The 15209-nt window shown below is 42.3% G+C and overlaps 1 protein-coding gene and 1 long non-coding RNA gene across 6 annotated transcripts in view; one reads left to right on the top strand and one right to left on the bottom strand.

Annotated features, from left to right (window-relative positions):
- The window catches only part of bsna (bassoon presynaptic cytomatrix protein a), a 141213-nt gene that overhangs the window by 61285 nt on the left and 64719 nt on the right, over positions 1-15209 (bottom strand). The window lies entirely within an intron of this gene.
- On the top strand, positions 1759-14325 carry LOC113656082. Its single transcript, XR_003443857.2, has 4 exons — positions 1759-2104; positions 2191-2232; positions 2387-2526; positions 13845-14325. It is a non-coding gene; the product is annotated as an uncharacterized LOC113656082 (long non-coding RNA).

Here is a 15209-nt window from a genome sequence, read left to right as displayed (position 1 = left end):
CCATTTCTGGAGAGTCTGTAAACCAGGTAGATAGTCTCTAATAAAGCTTGCCCAAAATCTGTCAGCAAGAACTTGGCTATGCCTCCATTTCCTATGTGTGAGCAACTCAGAATCTGCATAAATCACCTGAGGAAGGGAAGCATCTCGCCACCCCATCAAGAGTATATTTGGAGTTATTGGATCAGGGTCTGAAATATTAGAAGAGACATATCCAAGAGGTTTAGAGTTTAATATCTCTTACACTTCAATCAGGACAGTATGTAGAACCTCTTCTGGAAACACTTGTGTACCCAGTGTTACTCGTAGAGCTGCTTTAATAGATCTGACCTCTCTTTCCCAGCAACCTCCAAAATGTGGAGAATATGGAGGATTAAAACGAAACAGAATCTGCTGCTTTGAAAGTAAATTCTGAAGTGCCGGGCAAAGACGATTAAAGTTCTCTCTCCCCTCCTCGAAAATTAGTTCCTTGGTCTGATATGAGTTCGTAGGGCTTAACTCTGCGAGCTATAAAACGCCAGAGGGCTAATAGAAAACTATCTGTATCCAAACCAGACAGCAATTCAAGATGAATACATTGTGTTGTTTGGCATTTGAATAGAAGACCCCAACATTTCTCATGTCTACGGCCCACTTTAACACTAAAGGGGCCAAAGCAGTCCATTCCTGTTGACCAAAATGGAGGCTTAAAGAGACGAAGTCTATAGGGAGGAAGATCAGCCATTCTAGGGATTGAAGGGGAACCTTTCCAATTCCTACATTCTTGACATGACCGTTGGACTGATTTTACTGCCTTCTGTCCAAATAGAACCCATTATTTCCTTCGAAGTTGGTCAAAGACCCTTTGTGGTCCTGGATGGCACAGAATTGAATCTAGATCTGCAATTAAAAGTTTAGTAATTGGATTCTTTGGATCCAAAATGATGGGATAGATAACATCTGATTCCAACTCCTTACTTTGACGAAGACGACCTCCCACTCTTATAAGGCATACAACAGGGTCATATTCAGGGGCTATTTCAGCAAGTCGACTCTGCTTAGAAACATCCTGACCTGATTTGAGTAACTTGTACTCCTCAGAAAAATACTCTTCTTGTGCAAAACGAAGGAGTAATAACTCTGCCTGAGTCTGACTCAGTCTGTTTTCTGACGATGAGCCAGGTGAGAAGTCCTTGATTGTATGTGTGATCAGCTCTGCCCAAGTATTAAACTGAGAGGGTTTCAACTTACAAAAGAAAGAGTCAAGTCAACTTGGGTTTTGCCACAGAACAAAGATTTTCTCAATTCAGTTGACACATCATCAGAAGATAGACTTAAGGACTTTGGCCACTGATGAGGAGATAAAGTAAGGAATGGGGGACCTTGGAACCAAGGACTAGTGGGAGTTAACTCTGTCATCAGCTGGATTATTTCCAATATCCACATATCGCCACTGCTCAGCTGCAGTATGCTCCAAAATCTCTGTTATACTATTAGCCACACAAAGCTCCTTTATCCTTTGGGCACAGAAAGCTCCTTTATTAGAACATTTGCCAACTGAGATCCAGACAGAGCAGCACATAATTCCAGACGTGAAACAGAAATTGTCTTTTTTGGAGCTACTCTGGATCGGGCCATAACAAATGAGGTATGAACTCTACCACCATCTGACAGACAACAATAAGCAACAGCTCCAAAAGCCTGCTCTGAGGCATCACAGAATATGTGTAGTTCCCTCACAGCTGTCTCTTCACTTACTCCAACTGACCCATGCCATCGAGGAATTTGGATTTTGGCCAATTTTGGAAGTTCCCTTTCCCAGGCTGTCCATTTTGCTTTAATACTTTCAGAAATATCTGGATCATCCCATCCTCGTGCAGGTTTAGTCCACAATTGCTGTAGTAGAATCTTAGCACAGGTAGTAAAGGGAATTATGAAGCCTAAAGGATCATACTGTCGAGCGAGAATATGATACAGGATTAGTAATGTCAAGCTCTTATATTTCACAGGGTGATGCTTATATCCCAGAATATCCTACATTGCCAGCTCATACCAAGAGTGCCTTCACATGGGTCCTTACAATCATGGCTCAGCCATAGCTCTGTTTGAGGGGAACGTGCTTCAGCAGGTAAGTGGTTAATCACTTGCCTGATCTCAAAGCCTCCTTCAAGCAGTACAGAACACAGTTTTGTGATCATTTTCTTTGTTTCACAGACAGTAGGAAAACTCTGCAAACAATTATCCACATAAAAGGAGGTAAGGACTGAACTTCTGGATGGGTATTTGATAGGCTCTGGACATGTCTTTGAAGAGCATAAATAGCACAACAAGGACTAGATGTAGTACCAAATGGTAAAACTTGCCATTCATACACTTAAACTGGAAGATCTCTGTTTATATTCCTCCATAGAAAGCGTAACAAAAGGGGCTTGTCTGAAGGCAACAATCGAACCTGATGGAACATGGCCCGAACATCACCACTGACTGCAATTTGATGTTCTCTGAAACGAAGCAGAACTCCCAGAAGAGAAGGACCCAGGGTAGGACCAGGTAATAAGTTACAATTCAAACTTTCACCTTTGTATTTGTAGGAACAGTCAAAGACTAAACAATGTTTTCCATTATGTTCAACTAAATGATGTGGAATATACCAAGATTCATCAGAAGAATTTCCATTGGAGTCAATTTCTTCACATAAACAGCTTGCTCTAACCTTTGAATCTCTTGATTATATATTGCTGCCCGTTCTGGATTTCTTATGAGTCGGCGCTCTGTATGACGTAATGCTGACAGAACAGATTGCAAAGGGGCATTCAATTTAGGTGCATGTTTAGCTCGAAGTAAGGGAGTAGCATATCTTGCCACCCCATTTATCTCAACTTGTTCTGTTCTCTTCTCCAAACACTCAAGAGCCTCCTGATCTTGCCTTGACCTGTGAATATTCTTTGACATCTGGACATATGGAATTACATCCACTTGCCACATTCTTTATACATCCATTTGTAGCTGATCCTTAACTGAAGAAGCTAAGAACTGACACTGAGAGACCGAGCTTGTCTCTTGCAATAATGAAATGGGTCCTTGTAATACCCATCCTAGACGAGTATGCAATGCAGCTGGACTTCCGGGAGGGCCTAGCACCACTCTTTCTGTAGAGCATAACAAATGCGGCTGATCTGCCCCTGTGAGTAACAGAGGCTTAACTTGATGGAATTCCTCCAGAGGGATGTCTTTAAGATGTTGATAACATCGTTGAAGAGTATGGATAGTATAAGTCTGTTAGGTAAGTCCAACATCTTAGCTGTGAATGCTGCCTTAATCTGATATTTCCTGTGGTTCAGAGTTGCTGGAGAGTTGCTCTTCAATACCTTGTCGAATTGTTCGCAGCTTAAAACACTCAGCCACCCCATTCAGGCCCAGCATCTCAGCAGCAGGCGACAAAAGCATGGTCTTTTCTGAACCATCATCAAGAATGGCATACGTTTCTAAAGTCTTTCCTTGAGCACTCAGAATGACTTTCACCACCTTCAAAAGCACAGAACTTAAGCCACTCGGTTTACTTAAGTAGAATATGCCAGAGTCAGATTTTGCAAGCATTAACTTCATGAAGGACTCCTAAATGACGTTCTTTACAGGATGGACGATCTCTCTTCAAATTACAATTAGAGGAATGATGTGTCCGTCCACATCTCCAACAACGATTGTTATCCAAGATCCATTTTCTCTTTGCATTTACATCAAACTAAGAACTCAGGACACTGATTCAAATGATGGGTTCTTCCACAAAAGGCACAAAAGTTTGGGTCTGAATTGTTAGGTTGATGAACTATTCCATATGGCTTCCCATTTCCCTCCTGATTAAAACCCTGCAAAAAGGTAGAAGATAAAGATTCTACCTTGAAACTTTGTTGCTCCTTTAGACTGGTCAGATACTTGAACCACCAAGCTTTGGCATTCTGCTTCTTCCTCTAGCCATTTTGCGAAATCCACCAAATTATAAGGGACATCTGGCCGAACAGCTCGAGCATGTCTAGCAAAGTTGGACACATGATTTGCTGGAAGTTTACTTAAAAGTTGTTGAACATAAGAAGCACATGCCAATTCATTAGCTCCTTCATTCTGCCCCCATGTCTGACGCATACCTACTAAAGCCTGGACTCATAGTGCAAACTGACTGAATCCAGTAGAATCCCCCAAACGAATGGCTGGTAAGCTCTGAATAGAAGCTATCTCCCGTAACACCAAGTGTTGAGGCTGACCATATTTTCTTTTAAAGGCTTTTAGGGTAGTGGTGTAAGGCTGAGGATCATGAGCATATGCAAGAGCTAAATGACGAGCAGAATCCAACTTTAAGTGATCCAAAAGAATATGATATTTATATTGTTCAGTTTCCTCAACAGGCAGCAAATTTTTCAATGCCATATTTAGCATTACAAATTCTTGAGGATCATCCGTTTTGAAATATGGAAATGATGGTCTTTCCACTGCAGAGACTCTTGGAGGGCCCACTGCTGAAGATGTCTGAACACATGCTGATATAGGTTGACTTGCATTTGAATGTCCAATCTGGACTATTGGTGGAGAACCTGACAACATCTGAGACAGGGGAATATTACTGCTAGTAGCCATCTGTGGAAGCCCCTGAAAGGGAGCACCTGCTGTAATCTGAGCTGGTGGCATAGAAGGAGCTTGACTATATGAGGGTACTAACATTGGAAGGACAAATGAACCATAAGGTGGATACAACACAGAAGAAGGAAAGGGGGCCGGATAATTTGGGAGCATCCATGGAAAACATGCATTACTCTGCATCTGACTAGAAATAGGCCCATAGCTCTGTATTGCTTGTTCATTACACAAATGAACTGGATTTAATGGCTGTTGATGTAGAGATGGCCAAGGGAGACCATTACTAGACTGAACTTGACTCGTATTCATGACAACAGGATTCGCTGAAGGCTGTGCCCTTAAGTGAACAGAATTGGCAGTCTCTAATGTCACTAATGTGGTGGCAATGATGTAGGCAACATAGATCGTGGTGGGGGAGGGAGAGTACTTTGTCTACTCAGTCGAGGAGGTAATCTGGATGGATCAATATCTCTATTTGCCTCATGTTGTCTTAGACATTCACTCAATTCAAGGACAAGAGGAACTTTATTAGTATCATCCTCCTTAGTCTGGTTAACAACAGGAGATGCATTAGTAGAACTGTAATCAGAACTAATAGAAAAAGAAGAACTTCGGCTTCCTAGCTGCATACCTCTCATTGACTGTCCCAGTTCTGATAACATTCCCTTAATTTGTGGGACATCCTCAGACAGAATTCTCATCTCAGCCCGAGTATCAGATATGGAAGCTCCTTCTGTCCTCTCCACAGACACATGATCAAAATGCATTTATCCTTGTGTACAGGCTGGTACACTTGGCTGAGTGAGTAAATAATCTTGATGCCATTTATGAGGTCTGACTGTCCGTTTAGGTCTCACCACATCATCTTTATCCATCCTAGCAACCTGTCCGGCTCGAAGGACCATGTATGTTACTGATAAGGATAGAGGCTAGTTCAGGCAAAGTGCTACGAGGATGGTGTGCCCATTAAAACACAGAAGCTCCAAATAATCCAGTTCCTTAACATTTTATTATCAGGCAATCATGAGACCAGAGTTGTATGGTATCTAAATCAAACAAAACAACATTTTAGAATTTTAAACACATAACAAATCAATTAATCACAAAATTGCAAATATGAAGCAAACAATAATACTAAGCATTACATAACTTAAATATATTTAAAGAAATACAGAAATTAATATTATATAAACTTACAAGTTCAAGCACTCATCAACTCTGAATCTCCCCATGAGCTGTTGGATGCCACACCGAACAAAGAGCCACTAATTAACTATTTAACGCAGCTGTGGAGACAAAGCTCCTCCCACCCTACTACAAGGAATTCTCAACAATGATACTATTTCCATAGGTAACACCAAAGCTGACGCAGCAGCAAAACAACCTGAGCAGTAAGAAAACATAAACATCATGACTAAACTGTCTTTTTCTATCCTAGATCCAGATACAGTAGCTGGAAAGCTGGGTGTTTGGTATGGTCCCATGGGAAAACCATGTTTACAAAAAAAAAAAAATGAATTCAACCTTAATCAGAAACACATGTTAGTGGCTGAACATAATAACCAACAGACCAGTTGAAACTTTAACTGAGAGGAATTAGAAAAATAGTTGCTGAGTTCACACACCATCACACTGACATCAAAGGTATAATTGACACTGAGTGGTAAGTCTGTTTTTTCCACCTGTGGTAAAACCTAAGCCCCTACAAATAAGAATCCAGCTGTCACCATCTCTGAATGGTGAAGCTGTTCGTCTCTGAAAGTACAAGAAGAAACCTTGTCAATGCCTACTTCACCATTCCAGAAGAACATTGTTGGAGAGATTTCTAACATCATCACCATGGAGGCAGAGAAATGTGGGTTGAAAGTACATCTGTATGACCTTAACTCACGAAACAGCCTAGCCCCGGTGAGGTGGGACAAGTGTGAAAGGGCAGTGCCTGCACTCTGAGCACTGATATACATCAAGAAGGGTGAAGGTTCATTTAAAGTTTAGTGCTGTCCATGTGAATCACCCGAGAGACATCCTAAATATCGTGTTACAGAGACACAGAGTTGAAATTTTATGTGAGCACACCTCTGCTGGAGAGTAAACAGAGGACAAATTCAATGAGTGAAGACAACAATTTAAAAACATGGACTTTCCAATACAAATTGGAGATATCTGAAAACACTATTCCTTCACATTAATGAGGACTTTAGGAGATTTTTCACTGATAAAATTTAAAGTATCAGGAACAACCTGTCTCATGGTCCAGTCTCACCTAAAGCACTACACACACACTACACACTACTGTGCTTTACAAGGGGAGGACTGGAAGAGCTATACTGTATAATCTTATTACTACAGCTACTGTAAATCAATAAAATGTTTGTTACATACAGCTGATAACTCCTCTTTATCTTTTGGTCACATCCCTAAACCCTTCAATTTGGCAGTTATTAAGCCCCTCATTAAGAAACCTAATTTAGATCCTAACGAACAATCAAATTACGGACCCATTTCAAACCTTGTGCAAAATATGTACAAAATATTAGAAAAAGTTGTGTCTGCTTAAAGTTACAAATGACAAACATTTGTTAAAGTTACAAATGACTTGTTCTTAGCTTCAGACCAAGACTGCATGCCACTATTAGTTCTACTTGATCTTAGTGCTGCATTCAACACTATTTATCACAACATTCTCCTAGATCACTTACAAAATTACATAGGTATATAGGAACAGGCTTTAAGTTGGTTTAAATCCTACTTGTCTGATTGATACCATTTTGTAGAATCAAATGGAGAATCTTCCAATTTATTGCCAGTTAATTATGGGGTCCCTTAAGGATCAGTTTTAGGACATCTGCTTTTCTCAGTATATATGCTTTCCTTGAGAAACAGCATTAGAAGGCATGAGATTAGTTTCCATTGTTATGCTGACGATACCCAGTTATATATATAATCAAAATCAGATGAAATATCTATATTGTCTAAGATCACAAAACACAGGACTTCTAGTAATTCCCAGAATATCAAAGTCTACTAAAGGTGTTATGAGAGCCATGATGGCTCCCTCTGCTGGCCCGCAGAGGACTTTGCTGCACATCAGGACTCCTTCCCACAATCCATTGCACCACCAGCTCAGCATACCTGTTTCCTGTTTGCAATCACCTGGTCTATTTAAGCTCACTCCGAACTCTTTGATGTTGCAAAGTATAATTAAGCACTGTCTGCATTCTGAGCATATTATATTCTGAGCAAGTACATCTGATCAAATGCACATTATCATGTAGTGCTTGCTAATATTATGAACAGCAACTCACTAAGCAATATTATGAACAGCAACTCCTCTCCACTGCTTCTCTTTTTATACCCACCCTGAGGCATCCAAAGATTGTACCAACTCCAGTTATGTTACATGTCATGAATATTTTGGGCCTTCATTGAGATGAGACTAACCCTGTTAGGATCCCGAGGTATCTTAAATTGGACCAGCTCCAGTTGGATTCCACTTCATAAAGTATTCAGGCATTCTAAGAGGAGATGCCAACTACATGTGGTCTTTAAGGACAACAACCTCCTAATCAAGATACAATTGCCGGACTGTATGGTTATTTTTTGTTGTAATGATACATCAACTGATGCTAAGCTAGGGCACATCATCAGTGATGTTCCTGATCTCATTGGGTGTTTCGAGACACCCTCCTTCAGGTGACCCAACTGAGGTTGATCAAGCCTCAGCTTGTGCCCTAGCAGCATTTGTCCACGGATCTGCTCTTTTGATCCAGAGCCACCTCGAAGCCTTTTCTGCAGCCTCTGTGCTATTGCAGATAGCCCTTCTTCTTCTCTCACCCGTGATGCCGAGTGCAGTGTAGGCCCTGTAGAGAGACTGCCCTGCAAAGCCTCTGCACCCCCCCCCCCCCCCCACAAGTAAGCACCATGCCTTCCAGCCTTGGTTATGGCAGTTGTTGACGAGGCCTTCATATTTCGCCCTCTTTCGCTCAAAAGCTTCCTCCATTCAATCCCCCCATGGCACGTGAGCTCCAACATGACCAGGTTCTTTGTTGCCTCAGATACCAAGACAATGTCAGATCTCAAGGTGGTATTGACGACATGCTGGGGGAACTTAAGTTGTCTACACAAGTCTACTTTCAGCTGCCAATCCTGTGCGGTGTTCAGAAACCCTGATGTTGCCCTGGCAGATCTTTCTGGTTTCTCTCCAGCCCTGATGAAGCTGATGGTTTGCTTGGGGTGCTTTGACTTCCAGCAGCTGTTTATAGCAGTCTGGATGCTCTCTGCAGTTGTTTTGAGCACCTGGTCATGCCTCCAATGATACCGGCCTTCCCCCAAAGCTCTTGGGCAGCAGCTCAAGATATGCTCAAGAGTTCCCTTTCTCTGGCAAAAAGACACATCCTGGTGTATCGACCAGACCCCAGGTGTACAGGTTGGATGGGCTGGGGAGGACGTCATAGACTGCCTGCACCAGGAACTTGATGTGTGGCTCTGCCCGCCAAAGGTCAGCCCAGGTGATCTTCCTCTCCACAGCTTGTTCCCATTTAGTCCAGGCACCCTGACATTCCATTCCCACTGCTTTGCTGGACCTTTCCTCCTCCACCGCAGCCCTCACCTCACCTTGAACTAGCTGCCTCCGCTTCTTCCCCTGAGCCTTGTCGAACTGGGGCCCTTGAAAGGTTCCTAGCCCAGCCCTTCCTCTGGCCACTGCTCCCACCAGAACACCATGGCGCAGCCGTGACTCTGCCTGGTCTACTGCTGCCTCTGCCTTCCTACCCCTGCCCCGGAGACTTTAGGGTCCCTAGACTCACGGTACTGCAGCACCTCTCTTACGCGCAAGACCTTGAACTCCTCTTCGAAGGATTTTAGAGGGAGCTGCAGCTTGCCGGTGTTTACGTAAAGGGCGATGCTACTCAAGCTCCTCGGGAGTCCCAGCCATCTCCTTTGGAAGCGGCTGGCTCTCCTTTCCAGTTCTGAGATGGTGGTAATCGGAAACTCGTACGGGAGCAGAGGCCACAGTATCCTTGGTAAAATCCCATGTTGGTATACCCATGCCTTAAACTTTCCAGGGAGCCCAGTTTTGTCAACACTCTTCAGCCACCTCTCCAACTCCTCACTGGAGTTTCTGATGGATGTTGTATCCCTGAGGCTTCTGTCGAAAGTCTTTCCCAGGCTTTTAACTGGTTTTTCAGACAGGGTTGGGATTTGAGTTCCTGATATGGTAAAACGAAACTTCTCCACCACCCTGCCCTTCTTCAGTACTAAGGATCTGGATTTAGCAGGCTTGAATGACATCCTGGCCCATTCAATCAGCCTCTCCAGCCCCTTAAGGATCCATCTGGCTCCAGGCACTGACTCCACTGACACTGTGAGGTCATCCATAAAGGTATGGATTGGTGGTTGCCGTATTCCAATTTTGGATTTGGGCCTTCTACACTCCAGTTCAGCAGATTTCACCAACATATTCAGTGCCAGAGCGAACAGGATCACTGAGATGGTACAACCTGTGATGATTCCCACTTCTAGCCTATGCCACTCTGATGTTGTTGACCCAGATGAGACTCTCAGCTTAAAATCACTGTAGTAATCCTGGATAAGGTTTCTCACTATGACAGGAACATGGTGCCTCTCCAGAGCCTCCTGTACCAGTTTGTGGGGCATAGAGCCATAGGCATTGGCCAGATCTAACCACAGCACCACCAGATCACCCCTGTTCTCCTTTGCTTCTCTGCGGAGCTGTGTAACCACGCCTGTGTGCTCTAGGCAGCCTGGGACACCTGGTATGCCACCTTTCTGCACAGAGGTGTCTATGTATCCATTTTTGAGGAAGAACTCTGCCAAACGCTTTGCAACTATGCTGAAGAAGATCTTACCTTCAACACTTAGAAGTGAGATGATTCTGAACTGGCTGATGGTCTTAGAGTCTTCCTCTTTTGGGGTCCAAGCTCCTTCTGCAAACTGCCACTGTTTTAAGGTTTTTCCTTTCCTCCAGCTAACCTTTAAGATCCTCCACAGCCACTGTAGCAGCTTGGGGCAGTATTCATACACCTTGTAAGATGTTCTGCTTGGTCCTGGTGCAGACCTAGATCTTGCCTTCCTAACCAATTCCTGTACCTCTTTCAGGAGTGGCTCCCTCAGGTCAAATGCCTCCACAGGCTCAGATGGTGTTATCAAGGCGTCACACTGCCCCAGGTCTTGTTCTCTGGAGGGGTTGCTAAAGGTATTTGAAAGGTGTTGGTCGATTTTCTCCTTCGAAGAGACTAGGCGTCCACCTTTCTTCTGCCCAAGGAGCTGCTTGGTGAACTCGAATGGGTTCCTAATAAAGTCTGCTCTCCTCCTAGCCCTCTCCCTTCGCCGCCTCCTATGTTGCTCGGCTCTGCGCAGAGTAAGAAGCTTCTTCCTTAAAATGCAGCGCAGCTCTTCCAGTGGCCCACGCTCCTCTTTACCAGATGCCTTGTACTGCTTCTTTAGGGTTTTTAGCTCTACTCGAATGTTATGGATTTTGACTGCCCCCTGGTTTTTGGTGTATGGTTTCTTTACTCCTCTCCCCTCTTCCACACCAAACCTCTCCACCGCCAATCTCACTATGATGGCTGTCATAGTTTGCAGCCTCCTCTCTGCATCACCCTTGGCCGTTGCTTCCAGCACCTTATCCACATCGTCATCGAACATCTGCCACTCGGCTGTTTTACATGCTTGAGGCCACCTGATCCTCCTATTCTCAGGCTGCATGACTGGAGGGTCAGTTTGCACCACTTGGAGGCTCTGGGCTCTATGGGGTGCTTCCGGCCCTGCTCCTCTTCTTACTCGCCAGGCACCAGGCCTGTGCATTGTGGTGCTTGCCGTTGCTCCAGACATTTCATCCGTGACTGATGGATCTTTAGTCCTCTTGCATTTTTGCAGCTCTTTCCGCAAGGACATACCGCGCTCATAGTCATTTTTCCATTGCTAATGGTCAATAACCTTAAATCCGTCCGACTGGGGTTCTCACCTGGGCTCCCCTGGGGGTGTTGTTCATTTAATTGATCCGTAGCTAGATTTGGGTTCCTCTTCACAGAGGTTGTGGCTAGGGGTGCTAGCCCATACCGCCCCAGTTGCCGTCTTCCCGAGCTGCCATCTGTCTCTCCAGAAGTCAGCAAACTCTTCTTGGTTGTCAACCAGCCTGTTCCTGGTAGTCACTGATTTCTTCAGACTGACAGTTGTAATGATACATCAACTGATGCTAACCTAGGGCACATCATCAGTGATGTTCCTGATCTCATTGGGTGATCACACCCTTGGGTGACAAATGATGAGGCTATACTTCTAGTAAAATGAAGCCTAATGCATAGAGGCAAATAGATGCGGCATGACATACAGGCCATGGAAATAGCCTTTACTACCCAATGTGCTAGGCACTGCTTGTGAAATTGTGACTAATTGTGAATAACCTTTGGACTCAGCCACACACATTTTTCTCTCCTCTTTTATCATATGTTTATCAGATATGATGTGCAGCAATCGAAGAGAATTAAGATCAGAAGAGAGAAAGTGGAAGAAATCACAACTTGACATGGATCTTGGCTCTTACTGTACAAACCTGGCCAAGCTCCCTTCAGATTTGACTTCTGGTAAGACTTCCTTTTACAAGGAAAAGCTTGATGCTTCTGCACAAGGTTCTCATAACCTCCACAACATCTTCGCTTCATTATTCAACCCCGGGCTTTACCTGCTTCAGTCTGTCTGACTGGAAAGATTTTTGCTTCTTTTTACAACAAGAAGAACTGCCAGACCATCACTTCTGCCCTGACTATATTTCACAGCCACAGGATTTTCCTACTCCTTCATTTTCACAATTTATAAACAGCAGCAGAAGATATTTTACAACTCGCCCAGTCTTGCAATCCTACTACCTGCCCACTGAATCCAATCCCTTCCACTATGCACATTGTCTCACCACCGATGTCCCCCAAAGCTCAGTACTTTGGTGTCTCCTTTTCTCTCTGTATACTCACTTACTTGTTGAAGTTATTACCACACATGGGTTTCTAACCACTGCAATGCTGATGACATTCAAATTATATACTCCTTCCCTCCCTCAAATACCATGGCTTCTGCTCAGATCTCAGCATGTCATCCCAGGTCACGGACCACGGACAATTAACTTTCCTTTGCCTCGATGTTGCTAACGTGACACGCACGTTTCGGTTTCATCTTTACAACATAAGAAGGATTTGGCCATTTTTGTCCACACAGGCTACTCAGAACTTATTCAGGCTCTTTTCATTTTAAAAATGGACTACTGCAACTTACTGCTGGCAGGTCTATCTATGCGGCGGAAGACGAGGTGGAAGATGCGACGGGAAATGGAATAGAATACACTCACAGAATACATAGGACAGGCCAGAAATGATTTCGATGTCTATGAAGCAGAGGCCAAGACTCTCACAGCGACAGAGGGATACAAAGCAGATAGCCAAAGGAGACGAGTGAAGAAAGTTATGTTTGGTGAGTCTACAGGTTCAGAGGTGCAGCGCTCAGGCCGTGAAGCATTCTTGATTGACACACATTATGTCATCTGTGACTGCTTGTCACAAGAATTGAAACAACGCAAAGAGGCATACAAAAACGTGGAGGAGAAATTTGGTTTCCTTACTAAAACGAAATCAATGAACATTGAACAAATCCGTGCAGCCACAGAAAAGCTGAAGAAAATATACCCCAAGGATCTTGAAGAGGACTTTACAGCAGAGTTTTGCCAGTTCATCTCAATGGTAAAAGATGAAGAATCAGTCATGGCCATGTACAAGAAGTTCCTAGAGCTAGGCTTGAGGGATGCTTTCCCTAATGTGGACATTTGCCTTCGCATGTATCTGACATTACCGATTGCAAACTGTTCAGGAGAAAGATCATTTTCTTTGTTGAAACGAGTAAAAACATACCGGAGAGCAACAGTAACAGTAAAAAAACTGAATGCCTTTGCCCTGTTGGCAATTGAAAATGGATTCACAACTGGATTCACAACTGCCCCGGTCTCCTCATCAAAACTCAGGAGAAAGCATCTGTAAATGTAAGTTTTCCATTTAAACATATAAATCTGAATAAGTAAAGTGAATATTAAAATCAAATGTAAGATGCATATAAATTAAATGTATAATATAGGGCTGTACTTTCTACTATAATGAAATTCAATATGAGAACCAAACCAAGTATAATCAAATCTCAAATAGCTGTCTTATGTATACATTTTATTATTTCTCCACAAGATTGTGATGATGCCGTCAAGACGTGTTTCTGCTGTGATGGAGGCCTGTGATGCTGGAATGCTGAAGATTATGCCTGAGTGGAGCATGCATGCTAAATGGCTTCTTTAGTATTTTATTTATTTTTATTTTATTTTATTTCCAAATAAAAAATGTTTTGAGGGAATCTGGTGTTTATCACATAATTCTTGAAATGTAAGAAGTATTCCATCCATATACAAGTCTTTAATAGTCTGAATACCTTTAGTTTTCCATAGTTTAAATCCTCCATCCTTATATTTATTATTATTTATTGTTAGACAGTTTCTAAATGGTCTTGATGAATGTGAAGGGGTCATGTTTGCCTTCTTGTTCTTAATTACAACATTTATAAATTTTGTAAGCTATTGTATTTTGCAGAAAATCTTAATTACAACATGTATAAATGTTGTAAGCTATTGCATTTTGCAGAAAATCTTAATTAAATGTGTTGATTAAATGTAAACAGAGCAAATAAACTACTCCAGGTTACGTATGTAACCCGGTTCCCTGAGAAGGGAACTCGACGCTGCGTCAGTGCTGACGCTATGGGAATGCTTCTTTGAGGAAGTTGTGTCTGAAGCTCTGTGTGCACACACAAAATTTATTAAATTAAAATTTTAATTTATTAAATTAAATTTAATTTAATAAATTTAATTAAATTAAATTTAATTTAAATTTTAAATTAAATTTAAAATAGACACATTAAAAAAATAGTCATCCTGTAAAATGTCCCACTTTTCTAACTGTCTAAATGGGTGGATCATTCCAGTTGGAAAAAGTCCAGTTCTTACTTTTCAAGATTTTACTGAATTCAGTTTAGATATCTACAGTAGATTTATATATGATCATTCCTAAGTCAGCCTTGAGCCTTGGCTGATTAGAGAGAGAGACTGAAATATATATGGAGCAAACAGGGACAAGAGAGTGCAGAGTGCAAAGCAAGGTGATTTTCTAGATAATTTCGCAAAAACTATAAAAAGATTTAACATCTTTAATTACAGAGTAAAAAACACACCATATCCCAATCTGGGTAATAGTGCATTTTAAAATCTTAATATAAAGCCACAAGTTAATTAGTTGGTATAACTGACACTGAGATCAAATTCAGTATGCCATTGCTAGGACATATACTGTATAGAGGCAGTTATATCTTGAAGGCTGAACAGATTTTGTTGTTTAAACATCTTTCACAAAGTTGTGAAACACAAGAGTCCTTAGTGGCATAAAATTACTACAAATATAATTTAAATTCAGATAAAGTGGGGTGTAGGGATATAACAAATTTAGCTATTGGACTGTATTGTATGCCATTTTGTAGACACCCTAAGTGCTTAGAAGTATCTATCA

Source organism: Tachysurus fulvidraco, chromosome 14, assembly GCF_022655615.1.
Source record: "Tachysurus fulvidraco isolate hzauxx_2018 chromosome 14, HZAU_PFXX_2.0, whole genome shotgun sequence".
In the NCBI taxonomy this organism is placed as follows: domain Eukaryota; kingdom Metazoa; phylum Chordata; class Actinopteri; order Siluriformes; family Bagridae; genus Tachysurus; species Tachysurus fulvidraco.
The sequence above is the reverse complement of the archived record's forward strand: the minus strand, read 5'-3'. Positions and strand labels throughout refer to the sequence as shown.